This window comes from Equus przewalskii, chromosome 2 (assembly GCF_037783145.1).
Source record: "Equus przewalskii isolate Varuska chromosome 2, EquPr2, whole genome shotgun sequence".
Classification (NCBI taxonomy): Eukaryota; Metazoa; Chordata; class Mammalia; order Perissodactyla; family Equidae; genus Equus; species Equus przewalskii.
Genome location: NC_091832.1, coordinates 61751088 through 61767483, shown reverse-complemented (window position 1 = coordinate 61767483; position 16396 = coordinate 61751088). Strand labels below are relative to the sequence as shown.

Below are 16396 nucleotides of genomic sequence, written 5' to 3'. Positions count from 1 at the left end.
TACAGTCACTTTGGAAGACAGTTTAGCAGCTTCTTACAAAACTAAACATGTTTTTACCACATGATCCAGCATTCACGCTCCTTGGTATTTACCCAAATAAGTTGAAAACTACGGCCACACAAAAACCTGCACATGTATGTTTATAGCAGCTTTTAGTCGTAATTACCAAAACCTGTAAGCAACCAAGATATCCTTCAGTAGGTGAACGGATAAACTGTCCTACATCCATACAATGGAATATTTAGCGCTAAAAAGAAATGAGCTATCAAGCCGTGAAAAGACATGGAGGAAACTTACATGAATACTACTAAGGGAAAGAAGCCAGTCTGAAAAGCCTATATAATATACAATTCCAATTATATGACATTCTGGAAAAGCCAAAACTACAGAGGGAATAAAAGGGATTAACACAGAAAAAAAAAATCGATAATAGCAACAAAAATTTGTAAGGAGTTTTAAGTTTGCTTAATGTTTAAATACGCCATGTCACATTACAACACCAGTAAATTTAATTTTGACACAAATTTAACATTTTAAGACTCACAATCATAAAGAAATTTTTTTTCTTTATGTATTTTATTTTCATCATGGCAATTTCTGTTTGAAAATATCTAGAAATCACATTGACTGCTAGGCTTATCTAGATATCTGCTGTCATGTTAGATGATTACATTTATTCCTCTCTTTTGGTTTTGCACTGCTAAAGATAAATAATCAAACATGGTAACTGTGATGTTTGAAGTCTCAAGATTTAAGGCATTTAATATTAAATTCTGTGTATTCTCCCTACAGCATCTTTCTAGTGGCATATGGTTAAGCAGCTGTTGTTACTCTCAGGGATGTTGCTAGGGAACAGAATCAGGGTGATTTCCCTAGGCTGTGGACTTCAATGGGGATACTTCAATTGAGCACCGGATAACATGATCCAGAAAGCATCCGGCTGGTAGAGAGAGGTAAAGCCAGCAGCTGGTTCTTGGAAACAAAACAAAACTTGATAAGGAGGGTGGAGGTTTGAGGCTCATATACAGGTTTCAGACAAAGAAAAGTGTATTTTTTATTTTCCTACTGCTAAACAGCACTGCAAATTGCCCTTTTGGGGCATCCTTTTCCCTTTAAAGCAGTTCTTGATACTGGGCAAGAACACAGTGTGATAAACTTCTTGGGGAAGATAATATAACAATACGTTAATATTATATATAATAGTAATATCATAAGTTTATCCTTTGGAGAAAGGAGAGGGTGTCCAGTGTTCCATCCCCACTCCCAATCTTCCTTAGGGTAACAGAGATGTGGAATGTTGGGTGGAACTGTCAGAAAAGTGATAAAATTCTTAAGAGGACATGATATCCATTGCAGAAATTGTCAAGCAAGTCATAGAGGGAGCATAATGTTGTAGACTCTGAAGTCGAATAGACTTGAGTTCAAATCCTGACTCCACTCATTATTATTTACAGGACCTTGGGGAATTTACTTGACTATTCTAAGCTGTAGTTTCTTCATATGTAATGTGATAATTTGCATTTTATATAATAACAATACCTATAGCTCAAAAGGCTGTTGTATTAAGTGAGATAATGCATATAAAGTTCATTCTACAACAAATAATCAACAAAATTTTAGGTATTTGTTTTGACAAAATCATATTTTCATAAAGTGCAAACGATGAGCACTTTGTTATTAATGATACTTTAATCGTCCTGATGTTCTGCCTGCTAAATAAACTCATTTGTTCACGTTGACAGGTGTACAGCTTTGCAGGGTTTGTTCACACAATTCTTCATCTCCTTTAGTTATCTGATACTTCAGCCATGGTTACTTTTTTCCTCATAAATCCAATTCCTTAAATCAATGAGCAAACCAAACCAAAACACCCCAAACCTAAAAACAAAAAGCCTATGTTATGTTCCACAAAAAAATTTCAAAGGTCAGCATGCCTTACAACAGTGCCAATAGCAATGGCATGAAACAGGTCCATGTGCTAACATTAGTAACCTGTCAACATCTGGCTCCAAAAGAGATACAAAATACGATACATTCTCATGCTGGGTTCTGGCATGATTTCAAATTCTTGAAAACAAGTGTTTGGCCTGAATCAACCAAAACTTGACTTCAAAGTACAAAAATCTTAAGATCTGTCTTAAAGTTTTAACAAAATTTTGGTATAAAGATTTTCAACATTGAAATAGCATTATAATAGATATAGTACTCTGTGTTTGTGCCAGTTATTTAGCCAAAAGAATTAAGCTGCATAGCAGAATCACTGAATATGCAAAAAGTTTCATATTGAAACAAATTAAAGACAAAAGAAGTTTTTGTACTTGAAATAGTTTTGGTGTAAATATAAATTCTGTGATGAAACCATAACCATTGCTGATAACTTATGTGTTCACTCAAAACAGGTTAAGGAAAATAGAATATTTATTTCTTGGAAATAATATTTACTCTCATAAAAGGATAATTAGTCTATTTCATGTTCAAATAAAAGAAATATAGTCAATCCTGTAATTCATGCAGTTCTGTTCTATAAAGTCACTGCAAACACTGAATTAGCGAATACTGAACCACTGCTCCAGGAGAAACACAGGGTTAGGTTCCTGGGAGCCTCTGGCCACATTTTGGCTACTGATCAATACATAATCTTGTTCATGAGTGTTTCTGTTTAAAGACACCTTACGTAATATACATTGTTGATTCGTTAACATCAAACTCACAGTCCTGCTGGAAGCTTATCTAACACAGGTATTTTCTCTGTAAAGCCCCATCACAGCCTTCCAGCACTCAGGAACACCAGACAGCACTTCAGCACTAAGCTTGGGGGCCATTTTAAACAGTGAAATCAGCAAAACAAAAGTACAAAAATGTGAAAAAAGTGTCACTAAACAGACCATGAAAAGGACACGTTTACAATATGAGAGTAAAACAAGAAGGCAGAACACTGCCTTCCTCAACCAGGAATGTGTGCCTCACAGACCACAGATTTTGCAGCTCTGCACATCTCTGGGTCTGACGGCGAGTATGCCATGAGTACTGATTTGGGGGATGAAAAAATAAATTTTAGTGAGTAGGCAAATTCACAAATATAAAATCTACAAATAATGAGGATCGACTGTAAATTAATAGCATTCAAGATGTCCCAAGCTTTTTCTTCCAAATTTGAATTTATTTTGTTTCAACTTTCTTTATCATTTTTGGAGGATTTATAAAATCCTTTCTAAGGAACTTCAAAATGAAACCAAAGATATTTTCTCTTGGTCTCCAAAAGTAGAAACAGTACTTCATTATTTATCATCTGACAGAAATAAATAAAATTTTCATAATTACTTAGGTTACAGAGGAGAAATTATGCTAACAAAGAATTCTCTAGAAGATTTCAAAGTTGAAATTCTTCCTTTCAGAGGAGAAAAAAAATTATGGGGAGAAAAATTAAGGCAAGTAGGATACTACATGTTCTTATTTTTCAGAATAGTAATAAAATTGATACTTAGAAACAAAGATTTAGATACTATTTAGTAAGTTTAATTATATCTTACAGAGAATGATTAATACAAAATAAAATAAATCTCAGGACTCCTTTTTAAATTGGATGAAGTATCAAATGAAACAGTGGCCAAACAGGAAAATGAATATTATTCAAGAATTTCTGTTTTCCTGGAATTATGTGAACATGGCTATCAACTTAATTAATTTTCATCATTTTAATAGAATAGTCAAGTAATGCTCCCTGGCAGAGCTATTATACGCTGTTTCACTTTAAGGGCCAAATATTCATGTTTGATTCTGTACTACCTGCAAATGCACTGATGTACATGAGTACATGTACATGCAAACGTCTCATGTGGACAGGAGACTCAAAAGCCTGGCACTAATGGCTACTGAACAGGGATTAGTAACCAAACTGAGCAGCCTTGAACACTCAGTGGTACCGTGGACAAATGTCACATCAGTTGAGATAGTTATTTTAATTTAGTCTCATGGATTAGAATTTCATATTTTGGTCTCTATTATCATATCTCACATTTCAAAGTTAACTTTCTGTTCCTAAAGTCCTATACTGCCATGGCACAGTAGCTGGGATGACATAAATGCAAATTAACAATTTTAGGAAGATTTTGGCATTTGTCAAAAATAAAGTCTTTGAAAAATATTTACCAAGAAGAGTGCATAAAGCTTCTTGTTTAAATAAATGTTAAGCAAACAGCCACTATCATCTCTAAATGACCTGTTGTACCCCTACCTGACAACATTTTAGGCATATTACATCTATGGTTATTATGCACATATGGTGTTTTTCCTTCCACAAAAGCTCTTTTGGTGTTACATAGCTTAATTTTAGCCAGCCCTGGTGGTCTGGTGCTTAAGACTCAGTGCTCTCATTGCTGCGACTGGGGATTTATCTCCCTGTCAGGGAACCATAGCATCAGTCTGCAGGTTCTCACACTGTGGTGGCTGCATGTTGCTGTGATGCTGAAAGCTATGCCACTGGTATTTCAAATATCAGCAGGGTAACACACGGTGGACAGGTTTCAGCAGAGCATCTGGACTAAGACAGACAAGGAAGAAGGCCCTGGCCACCCAATTCCGAAAAAACTAGCCATGAAAACCCTATGAATGGCAGCAGAGCACTGTCTGATACAGTGCTGGAAGGTGAGAGGATGGTGCAAAAATACCAGGCAGGGTTCCGCTCTGCTGTACACAGGGTTGCTAGGAGCTGGACTTGACTCAATGGCACTAACAACAAACTTAATTTTAATATTCTAAACTGTAAAATTATTCAGTTAATGCTAACATGGTTTTAGAAATAGGTTTTAATACAGGACCAGGGTAAATATAAATGGTAGGGTATCATCTCATTAACATGATTTGTGACATATCAGTTGGACAGCAGATAGAAGAAAGAATGTTCTAATTCACTTATGATAAAATCTCTTATGGTCAACTCATGGCTTCTTGTTAAAGACGTAAGATTGAGTACATATATTTATCACCTTTCGCTCCTATTAAAATGAAAGAAAAGGAACAAAAAAGGTAGAATCTAAACCTAAAAGAGAAGGAAAACAGGATGTTGAATGGACATGAGATTTCAACAGGTTTCTGTAAGATGAAAGTAGGAGTGGTTACTAAGGAAGCCAGGAAAAGGGAGGAGGGGGATCATCTGGAACAGTGCAGGGAGGGAAGAAGTTTATCTACCTTGCAGAACCCTTAAGAGGTTTTTGGGGGTCCAAAATATTGTATCAATATGAGAATAATTCAGAATAAAGTAAGGAACAAAAATGAGAGGATTAACGTCTGTGAGTCACTGTTTCCTTTCTTACACAACAATGAAAATAAGATCCCTCTTTACAATTTTTGCGAGAATTAAATGAAATAATATATGTAAATGAAACACTAGACCACAACCTATCCCCCAACAAACATACGTCACGTGTCTAGAATGCTTAGGCATCTATTCCAACCCCTTTCCCTTATCCAGGTAAAACGAAAAAGGGTTTTCTCTAAAGAAATTGAATGACCCTAGAGAAAAGACGTCCCTCCTCTTCTCCTAACATTTACAAGTGGCCCAGCATAACGTGCTTTCAAATCAATCAGCCCAAAGCAGGGGCCACCAGCCCTAACAATGCATACATCTATAAATCAACTCATTATTGTCTCAAAGACTCAATATTCAATTATTAAAGCGTGGCTGAAACACTCACAATTATTTGGTTTATTTTTTCCTGATTTCTTCCAGTGACTCTTCAGTAAAAGTTAACAATTTAATTTTTATCTTAATCTAATAGGTATAATTATAAAATCTTATACTCTACAGATTATATATTTTGAGAATTTGCCTAGAGTAGGAATCCACTGAGGCTCTGCTATATTTGAATATAGTAAAAAGTTGCATCTTTCTCCCAATTTTAACCTTTCCAGTCCACTTGGGACCCCCTTGAGGGCTACCAAGAAACTCCTAAGGCAGTGTTTCTTAAATTTGGATTATAAATGTGTGACTGAGCTAAAACAAAACAAAAGCAATGGGATAATGTCAAAAGGGACATTAGAAGCCAATTTGGAGGAGCTCCTATTGGTGACAACTGAAACAATGTGGGCATCAAAATAAAAGTAAGGATAGTAATGGATTATAATTCATCCTATAAAAAGAGAATCCATGAGCCTACACTGATGATCAATAAATATATAAATAAAGAAGAAAGGAAAGCTCTTCCTTACAGTAAAATGCTGACCGACAAAGATAGAAGGAATAATGAAGTTAGGAAAATCATCATTTTGCAAGCACGATAGAAAAAATAATTCAGGCAAGAATTACCAATGGATGCTGAATCTGGAGTTATGATAAAGAATGAAATATTTACAGAGTCTCAAAGTATCTCCCCACATATTACTCATTAATTACAGAAAGAAATTAAGAAATCAGACAGTACTTAACCAAATGATTAAGATCAACCTTTACCAGTAAGAGACAAATGAACATTACGTGCCTCTGGATGTGATATACTCTAAGAAGGACACAATATCAATTATACAGTACTCCAACCAAAAATGTATAACCTGAAACAAATCATGTGGAATATCAGAGAAACCCAAATGGAGTCTGTAAACGAGATAATTCTTTTCTTCAAAAATGCCAAGGCCGTGAAGTCAAAGAAAGGTGGAGGAACCATTTCAGATTAAAGGAGACTAAAAAACATGGCATCTAAGTGCAGTATGTGGACTGGATCTTGTACTGGGGAAAAAAATTGCAATAATTTTTTATTTTTATTATTCTATTATTGGGATAATTTAAAAAACTAGACATATGGGCTGAAATTGGATAAAAATATATCTATGTTAAATTTTCTGAATTTGGTAACTGTTCAGTGGGTATTCAGGGTATATTCTTGTTCTTAGGAAACACACTGAAGTGTTAAGCCATAATGTATGCAACCTAGTCTCAAGTGGTTTAGAAAACCAGTAACATCTACCTCTAGATAGAATGATACACCAAAGTTACAAATTTTTTTAAATTGGTAAATCTGGGTACAGGTTATATACTAGATATTTTTATTAATCTTACAACCTTTCTGTAAACAGAAATCTGGTTGTGGAATCCAGGCATGTGAATTTGAAAAAACTCTGAGTCTGACGTGCACTCAGATTAAGAATGACTGCCCTTGGGCTTAATGTAATACAGACTGAACGCCACGATTAAGGAGATGAGTGCTCAGCACTACGGTTTAAGGGTAGTAGGAGATCTGGCAGGGAAAACATCAACATAGCCAGTAAGAAATATTTTTGCCATTTTTCATAGAAATTTTTATTTTAAAGGGGAGAGAAAATTTTTAAAGAAAGCAGGAACAAAATACCCCTTTAATTTATTTTGTGTGTGTACATTTAAGGCTTGGAATTTCTGGGTGTGTTCCCACACGATATTCATTTATATAATATTTAATAATATAATTATTAAACATATAAATTGTTTTTGTACTATACATTGCCATTTATTTAATGCTTGCTCTGTGCCAAGCATTCTGTTAAAGTTTTTATATGTTATCTCATTTTAATCCTTAAACAACCCTAATGGTTAAATACTATTCTAATTTTACAGCTCAAGAAATAGTGACCCAGAGAGGTTAAGCAACTTTTCCTGAGATCTCATAGCTGGGAAATAGAAAATTTAGGATTCAAACTCAGGTCTGAGTCCAAAGCTTTTATTCTTAACCACCAAACCTTATGCCCAGAGCTGTTAGAGCCCACGAATGGCAAAGGGAATCCACCATCTGTTTCTTTATCACTGGCTCTCATCTCTTTTACCCCTGACACTGCTTACTACCTCCACTATTGTTCCCAGCTACAGCTTCTATTTCAGGCTACTGTTCTTGTGGAAAGCACACAGGCTCTGATGTGAAAAAAGATCTGGTTCAGACTCTAACACAGAATCTGATTAGCCTGCGGTCTTTATTTTCCTCATCAGAAAAATAACGGATAATTCTTATCGCATGGGGCTTAGAAGGGATAACATTTAGAGAAGCTAGCTCATAGTAGGTAATTTACAGTAAGAGGTAGTTTTGTAGTCAGCCCTCATCTCCTTTTAAACGATAACTCTTATACAGAGTATACCTGATTATTTTGGATTTAATTACCTGAGCAGTTATAATCCTGATTTTAAATTTCACTAATTTAGGATCTGTGAAATTTGGAGAGATGCCATTTACCTTTCCTAGGAAAAAATAACAACTAGTAAATATATAAAGTAAGAAAAAGCTAACTTTGCTTAGATTGATACACTATGTATAAAAAGAGAGTTGGGCAAATAAGATCAAGTATTTAGCGATCAGTCAGTGATAAGAGAGATACCATTTTGGCAGTTAATTACTACCATCATCTTCAATCACTATCGACATGTTTCTAGAAATGAAAACTTCAAGACTTCATGGGAAGATTCAACAAGTCAAAAGGCCTTTTGCAATATCACAAAATAAATGTCAATTAATAAGAAGAAATTTCTACTAAAGATCTTTATAACACCGTCACATCTCCAGTAATTTGAATTATAAAGTGCTTTGTGGATAGTATGTTAACTTCTTAGATCTTTGAAATCAATGTTTCAAAAATCATTGAGATTGGTATTAAGCCTGTTTCTTGATTACAGAATACTAATATTTAGTCAAACATATATTCATTAAGACAATAATAATTTTGGACTCACCTATCATATTGTGCTTTTATTCAATTTTATTATAGTTTACTTATGAAAGGAAATAAAAATTAAAATTATACACACACACACACACACACACACACACACACACATATATACAAGCAGTCCTTGCTTTGTATGGTACTGTGCTAGCTACTGGTTAAAAGCTATGGGACCATGGGACCATGGGACCGTCAAAGCAAGGCCACAGTTCTAATATGCATGAGTTTCAGTTAACATGGTACCATGTGAAGTAAGAACCGTCTATAAATACTAAGATGAGGAATTGATTCCACACAATAGGCTACATGGATAAACCCAGTACCAAACACAGTGCCTTAGACATATAAAGTACTCAGTAAATATCTTTTGACTGGATGAATGGATGAATGGCAAACAATGCTAAAAAGCTTAGGGGCGGGTGCAGTGGCACAGCGGTTAAGTTCACATGTTCTGCTTTGGCGGCCTGGGCTCCACCGGTTCAGATCCTGGATGCAGACATGGCACGGCTTGGCAAGCCATGCTGTGGTAGGTGTCCCACATAGAAAGTAGAGGAAGATGGGCACGGATGTTAGCTCAGGGCCAGTCTTCCTCAGCAAAAAGAGGAGGATTGGCAGTAGTTGGCTCAGGGCTAATCTTCCTCAAAATAATAATAAAAAAAAAACCTAATTAAATGAAGCTTGACTTAAACTTCACATCTTTTAAAAATTAACTCAAAATGGATAATAGACTTAAAATGTAAAGCATAAAATCATAAAACTCTTAGGAAAATACGTAGAAGGAAATACTAGGGATCTAGGGCTAGGCAAAGAGTTCTCAAACTTGACATCAAAAGCACGATCCATAAAAGCAAAAACTGATAAAGCGGACCTGATCACAATTAACAACTTTCGCTCTCTAAAATCCCATGTGAAGAAGATAAAAACATAAGCTACAGACTGAGAGAAAATATTTGCAAACCACATACCCGACATAGAACTAGTATCTAGACCAAATAAATAACCCTCAAAACTCAACAGTAAAAAATCAAACAATTCAATTAAAAATGGCAAAAGATATGAACAGATATTTTGCCAAAGAAGAAAGTGTACAGGAGATCTCTGCATATTTCTTGCAACTGCATGTCTCTACAATTATCTCAAAAAAAAAAAAAGACAGAGAATTGTACATGGGTGAATTTTATAGTATGTTAATGATACCTCAACAAACTCCTTTAAAAAAAAGAATTAGAAACTCCAATGAATGCTCTAAAGAAGGTGACCAAGGACACAGAAAGTATAGCGTAATTTGAGAAACGTTAACTATTTTATATTTCAGGAAATCCAACTAGCTATTAAAAATCTATGACCTATGAATTATCTCTAACTTCCTGGAATTTACGATACTATAGCTCAAAAGAAGACAGCATCAAGGAATACAAACCCTTAAAGATATAATGATATTTTGAATATTTACATCGGATCCTATTTACGCAGGAATTGACAATAACTGGGTAAAAGCATAAATGCAAAAAGATTGATATTTGTGTGCCTCTGACTTGGTGCAACTAAAAAAAAATTAAAGAGAAAACGTATAATTACTTACACCTGTTTACCAAAAACATCACCACACCATTAAACTTGAATACAACCTCCACTTCCTCATTCCTCAAAACATACAAAACTAACATAACCTCCATTAATAAACCTGACTAAAAATCAAAGTATATAAACTAAAGTGAATTAATCTGGATTGCTTCAAATAATATTGCCATATTTCTAATATGTGGAAATGATCTTATTAAAAATATTTTCAAAATCAAAGGAAGTTTTGTTTAAATCTCCTGAATTCTTGTATAACCTAGTTTCTATTAAAATAACAATAGCAACCTTAATAATAACACTTTTATTATGCACTGAATAATTATTTGGAAGAGCCTACCTTTTTAAAAAAAACTGAGTAGACCTTTTTGGTTTTTAAAATTAATTTCTAGTTTTATTATGCTGAGATTAGAGAACGTGGGCTACTGATGTCTGCTTAAGAGAAATAGGTAGGTTTTCTTGACACTGCTATTCTGGAGGGTGAATTTAAAATTGGAGCTCCAATTACACCATATGCTGTGTGACCTGAGATATTTCAGACAAGGTTTCTGAGCTTCAGTTTCCTAAAAAGTGGGGGAAACCACTCCTCTCTATTTTACAGGGTTGCATGAACCTTAACTGAGATAACATATATAAAAACATCTTTTAATTGGTACAGCACTATTTAGGTCCTGACTCACTTTTATTTTCTAATGCAAAAAAAAAAAAAAAGAAACAGCTATAATTTTATGACATGATTTTGGATATAGTTCTCTCATTTTTTAAAAAAGAAATACAGTTTTAGTCTAAACAAATCTTTTATAACATACCATGAAGGCCCTTCCACCTAGCAGGCAGTATGAGTTAGATAAATTACCAACAACTACATCAGTTACTAATTTACTAAAGCTTGTAAGAAAAATAATACTTTTCTATTTACTTCCAGTAGATGGTTACTTTCTAAAAGAGATGGTCTTTTTGACCGACTATTTGTAATGTCTTGTTCTCTTTTCCAAAGAGTAGAGTATTACCACAAAAGAATCAGAAATTATTTTATAAATAGCTGTTGGTCTATCTAATATAAAGGCTATCTGTAAAATATTAAGCAGCTTTAATCAAAACATCTCTATGTAATAAGTTAAACATCAAATAAAGCACTATTCTATAAGAAAAGGGTAACTGCACTGATGCTTTTAGTAATTCTGTGGCACTAAGATTCAAATAGCACATGCTGTGGTGACAACTATATGTAATAATGGTTTATAATTTAGGTGGAGAATGCACAGTGGAGGATGAGAAGACTAGAAAGGAGGCTGGAGGTCTCAAAAAAGCATTCTTCTTTAAATGCTTTTGTTTGAAGCAAACCAATTCCATAAGTCTCTTCCTGAGCAAACAGTGTTAAATCACTGGTATGTGATGATAGACACATAAATAACCTCATTTAAATACTCATTATAAAAGGTTAGTTTTCTTCAACATTTCTTAAATACCTAAATAGGGGAATCTTAAGAAATTTCCTATCTCAGATAAAGATATAAAACGTATATCAAAAGAGACGTCTTTAAAATGTAAATTCTACTAAGACTTAAAAGATGAAGAAATTCACTTATTTATATTTTTTTAGAAATTTTCAATTAGAAAGTAACAACTGGAGTTTTGATGATTTTAAGTTTTAAAAATCTTTAAGTGATATCATGTGACATTACTCAATGGCATAAGAACATGGGAGATTCAGTGAGAAAATATTTTCTATGACATTTAGAGTCAAATTTGCAGCCCAACGTTTATTTCTCTACTTCCAAAAGGAGAGACCACCAAAGCAGTTTAGAACAGACAAAGAAGAGAAATTTGGAAAAAAAAAAAAGAGAGACAGAGAGCGAAGGGAAAAAAGGAAAAAACCTGATAACCAATCACACTCCTAAAATTGAAAAGCAACAAATGTTGAGAAATGAAGGAAGAGTACGTCAGTAAGGAGGTCTTTCTAAGGAGAAAAGGGAAATAGCTAAGTACCAAGAGGTCACAAGGTACATTAAACACATAAAGAACACCCAGTCATTAAATTTAAAGATCTGGTCCTGCAAGAGCAGTTTTTGTTACTAAAAGGCATACCATGTGTAGCTTGTTTTTTTTTTTTTAAATTCAAAAAGATTTACAATATTACTTTGTTTTCTGAAGGTTTTTTCCGGTTCTTTAATTGGATTCTATAATGAGTGTTACCAAGTGGCATCTAAATAAATGTAAAAATTAAAATGTGTCATTTAAATGTAACCAAAAAGCTGAGAACTGTAGGCTTATTTAATTTCTTAGGCTTGTTTTGCAAGAAACATTCTACTGTTTTTAACTTTTAAATAAATTTATCATACTTCTCACTAGCATTATTTTTAATGCACTGGTTCTTACTTAACTGCACTATTTATTCAACCCAACTGTAATCAGCAGCTGCCATGGCAGCATATGCAAACCCACCTCCTTGGGGCACATGACACTCCATGTCCACTAACCACAATGGCCATTCCATTGTGAGTTGTGGAATTAAAAAAACAAAACAAAACAAAAACTGTAATTCTCACAGAATTGCTTTTACAGAAATAAGACAAGGTATTAAAATAAAATAAACATTAAGGGCAACCTGAAATACAAGGGAAGTTAGAAATGAGGTGACAAAACATCTAATAATGAAAAGAGACTGACACAAACATAGATTTGATTCAGGCTCCTACTCTTAACTGGTTGTATGGGGCAAGTCCCTTATATTTGGAAGTCTCAGTTTCCTCACCTGTAAAACAAGGGTTTTAAACTTGATGATCCCTAAGGTTTTGTTTAGCTATAAAATTCTACGATTCTGTAAAATGAGAAAAAAATCCTACAAAGTAAAATAAAATGAAGAGGTGATGGAGATAGGTGTGTATGTATGTGTGGATATAGAATCTCTCTTTTCCATCTCTCTGTTCCCCAGGTTTATAACTTCTACCAACCACTACTCAATATGAGCAAACAGGGGCTCTCCACACACGGCTCTTGCTAAAATTTTGTTCCTTCATTCAAACAGCTTACGAAATTCTATGGAATGTATTCTTGAAGAATACGCGAACTGCTCATCACAGAGCTAAACTCCCACAACTTGCTGCCTAAACTTGAAACCACAAATATCTTTTCTCATTTCTGTATCACTAAAATACTTGCCCCAAATATGACATAAACTTATTCAAGTCAGGAAGTTTTCATTTTATTTTAGAATTTATGTCAATAAATTGGTCAGAAAAACAAAACGAGAAAAAATAAAGAAACAGGGAACACAAGTTTCTAGTAGATGTATTTCTTAAAGTTGTTTTAAAATTTTAAGTAAAATAATTCAATGAAAGAGCAACATGAGTTAAATGTATATTTCATAGATTTCAGTATTAATGATTTGATGCTTTATCACAGGCCAGACAAGACGTTAGCCTCAGTTTCCAAATTGGAATCAAGATGTAGGTAAAAAAATAGTTGTACATAGCAGCTGGTAGTAACAAAACCATCATTTTAATGACTAATTTCAACGCACTGTGATCAAAGAAAAGATAATCTCTTGGTAATTTGATCTTTTTATATTGTTAAATGAAGAAAATTACTATCTTTTAATCTATGCAAAGGCACAATAAACACACAAAACATTCCCTATTAAACTGATCATATATAATAAATTATGACGCATGTTTTAGCTTATGTAGCAGTTATTACCATAAGATATTTTGTGGGTGGAAGTATTTCAATTGTGTTATTTTCTCAAGCATCTGTTAAAACTTTGCAGACATCTAATGGCCCAAAACTACATTAGTTTATTGGCTGTAACCTACTATAAATGAACTATGTTAAACTGATAGGGAGCCCTGACTTAAAAGCCAAATTTACAATTTGAGAATTGACACATTCAGGCTGGTTAAGCTCCTGAAGTATAAAAGATAAACTTAAATAATACTTTACTAACAGATAAAGATACACAACATCTTTCAAACCTAGAAGCAGCACAGGCAATTTTATAGTGGATCACAGACAAAAGAGTGTCACAACAAACCCTGAAGCTTGTACCTTTAAATTCCAATAAGTGTATATGGTTCACTAACAAAAGTTGTGCTGGTGACTTACAGCCAGGTAATGCTGAAAGAAGATGCCTGCCACCTAATAATACTTACGACAGACATACAAGACACATTTCTATTCTATGACACACCTCTTTCATCCTTATTGGATCTCATACCAACATAAAGACTGTCACTGACCTGCATTCTTTCTAATCTAGAACGGCTTACTTCTAGCCTTTCCTAACTTTTCTCCTCCTTAAAAGCTATCTTCGCTCATGTTTATTTTGATACAATTTCAACCACATAAAATGGCAATAGGTAAGGAATATCCAGTCTCCAGCTGTGATATGCTCTGCTCATGAACACCCTAAAAACACAAACATTCCTCACACACATCATCCCTCAGGTAGTTTCCTAGAGCCCCTCTTCAGATAATTAGTAGGAAAAAAGACCAAAAAAAAAAAAAAAAAAAACCTTTACCAAGAGAGAGAATGCTTGTACAAGTTTCTTTCTTTACAACCTGTCACTTCTCCTTGTCTGACTGCATTTCTGTAGGACGCATTTTTGATCAATTATTTCCACCTATTAATTCCTAAAAGTTATCAGCAAGACTATCTGTGTTAGGCAGCCTCTAGAAGATCCTTAGCATCCTGAGATTCATGCCCTTGTATAATCCTCTCTCCAATGATTCTGAGTTGGACTTACTGACTCCCTTCTAACAAATACAATAAGGCAGTACTGACAGACAATACCACTTCTGAGATGAGGTTATAAAAGACTATAGAGAATCTTGGGTGCTGACTGCTCAACCTAGGGGAAGCCAACTGTCATACTGTGAGGTGGACCTATGGAGAAGCCCATGTGGTGGAGAACCCAGGCTTGCCAACAACCAGGAAAGCCCACTTGGAAATGGATCCTCCTCCCCCTGGATGGAGCCTTCATATGAGATCACAGCCCCCAACTACAGCTGGCCTACAACCTCACGAAAGAACTTGAGTCACAGGCGCTCTGCTAAGCTGCTTCAGAATTTCTGACCCACAGAGACTGAGATAATAAATGTTTGTTGTTTTAAGTGGCTAAGTTTTGGGGTAATCTGTTACTCAGCAATAGATAACACAGTATCTCATCAGACAAATTGTAGAGTCAACTTGATAAAAATGGGAAGTTCCCTGGTCAATCTGAAAAACAGAATAAAATTTATTTTTCATTCTGAGATCTCAATTTTGTAAGCCATTTTCTTAGGGGGAAAAACCCCTCATATCCCAGAAACACGGTTACCGAAATCCAAATATTAAAAGAAAGAGAAGGAAAGTTGAAATGGAAAACATAAATTAGTTTCGCTTTGCAGTAATAAAGGTCACGATATATAGATTTGGAGATTAACACCTAGGATCCTTGAAAATAAAAATTCCACTTGTTAAAATAAGTAGATACAAATATTAAATTACTAAACACATACAGGGCCTGAAATTTAAAAAAAACAAAGAAACAACTTAAATGCTGAGGATTGAGATTCATTTACGTAATTTGACCCAAAGAATATTTGAGCACCCACCATGTAAGAAACTAGAGTCCAGGCAGAGAGAGACAAACAAGAGACGATAAATTAAGAATTTGCCGAATTTATAACCAAAGTTTGACGGCTGAAGCCACTGGGAATCCACTGTGACCTTAACTGTATGTGTTTGCATTCATCTCACTGGAAAGTATGTAAAGAATCGAAAACTGTGCCTACGCACCAAAACCCCCCCACAAAAACCCACCGCACTTGAAAAGCAACACTTGGGCAAGAGAGTAATCCTTGCCATTCCTTGGCTTTATTTCGGAAGGAAGCTGAGTCACTAACCTGGGGTCCCAAACTGACCTATATACCTCAATGGCCTAGAAACACAAGAAACACACCTACTCCCGCCTCCTGGCACAGATTCCTCATTTTAATAAGCCAGCACCGCTGTCACTCAAGATGCCCTGCACTGTCATTGGTCCCAAAGTCTTGCTGGTTGGCAAGTTTCTGCCAACTGGCAACCACCGGCTGCCTTTATTTCCGAGAAGAAAAGTAGGGCTGTACAGGGAAAAGAGGCAAGAACGCTGAAATATCTAGG

General features: G+C 34.7%; 1 protein-coding gene across 1 annotated transcript in view; it reads right to left on the bottom strand.

Moving 5' to 3' along the window:
* Nucleotides 1–16396, bottom strand: part of FBXO8 (F-box protein 8) — a 40475-nt gene that overhangs the window by 23776 nt on the left and 303 nt on the right. The window lies entirely within an intron of this gene.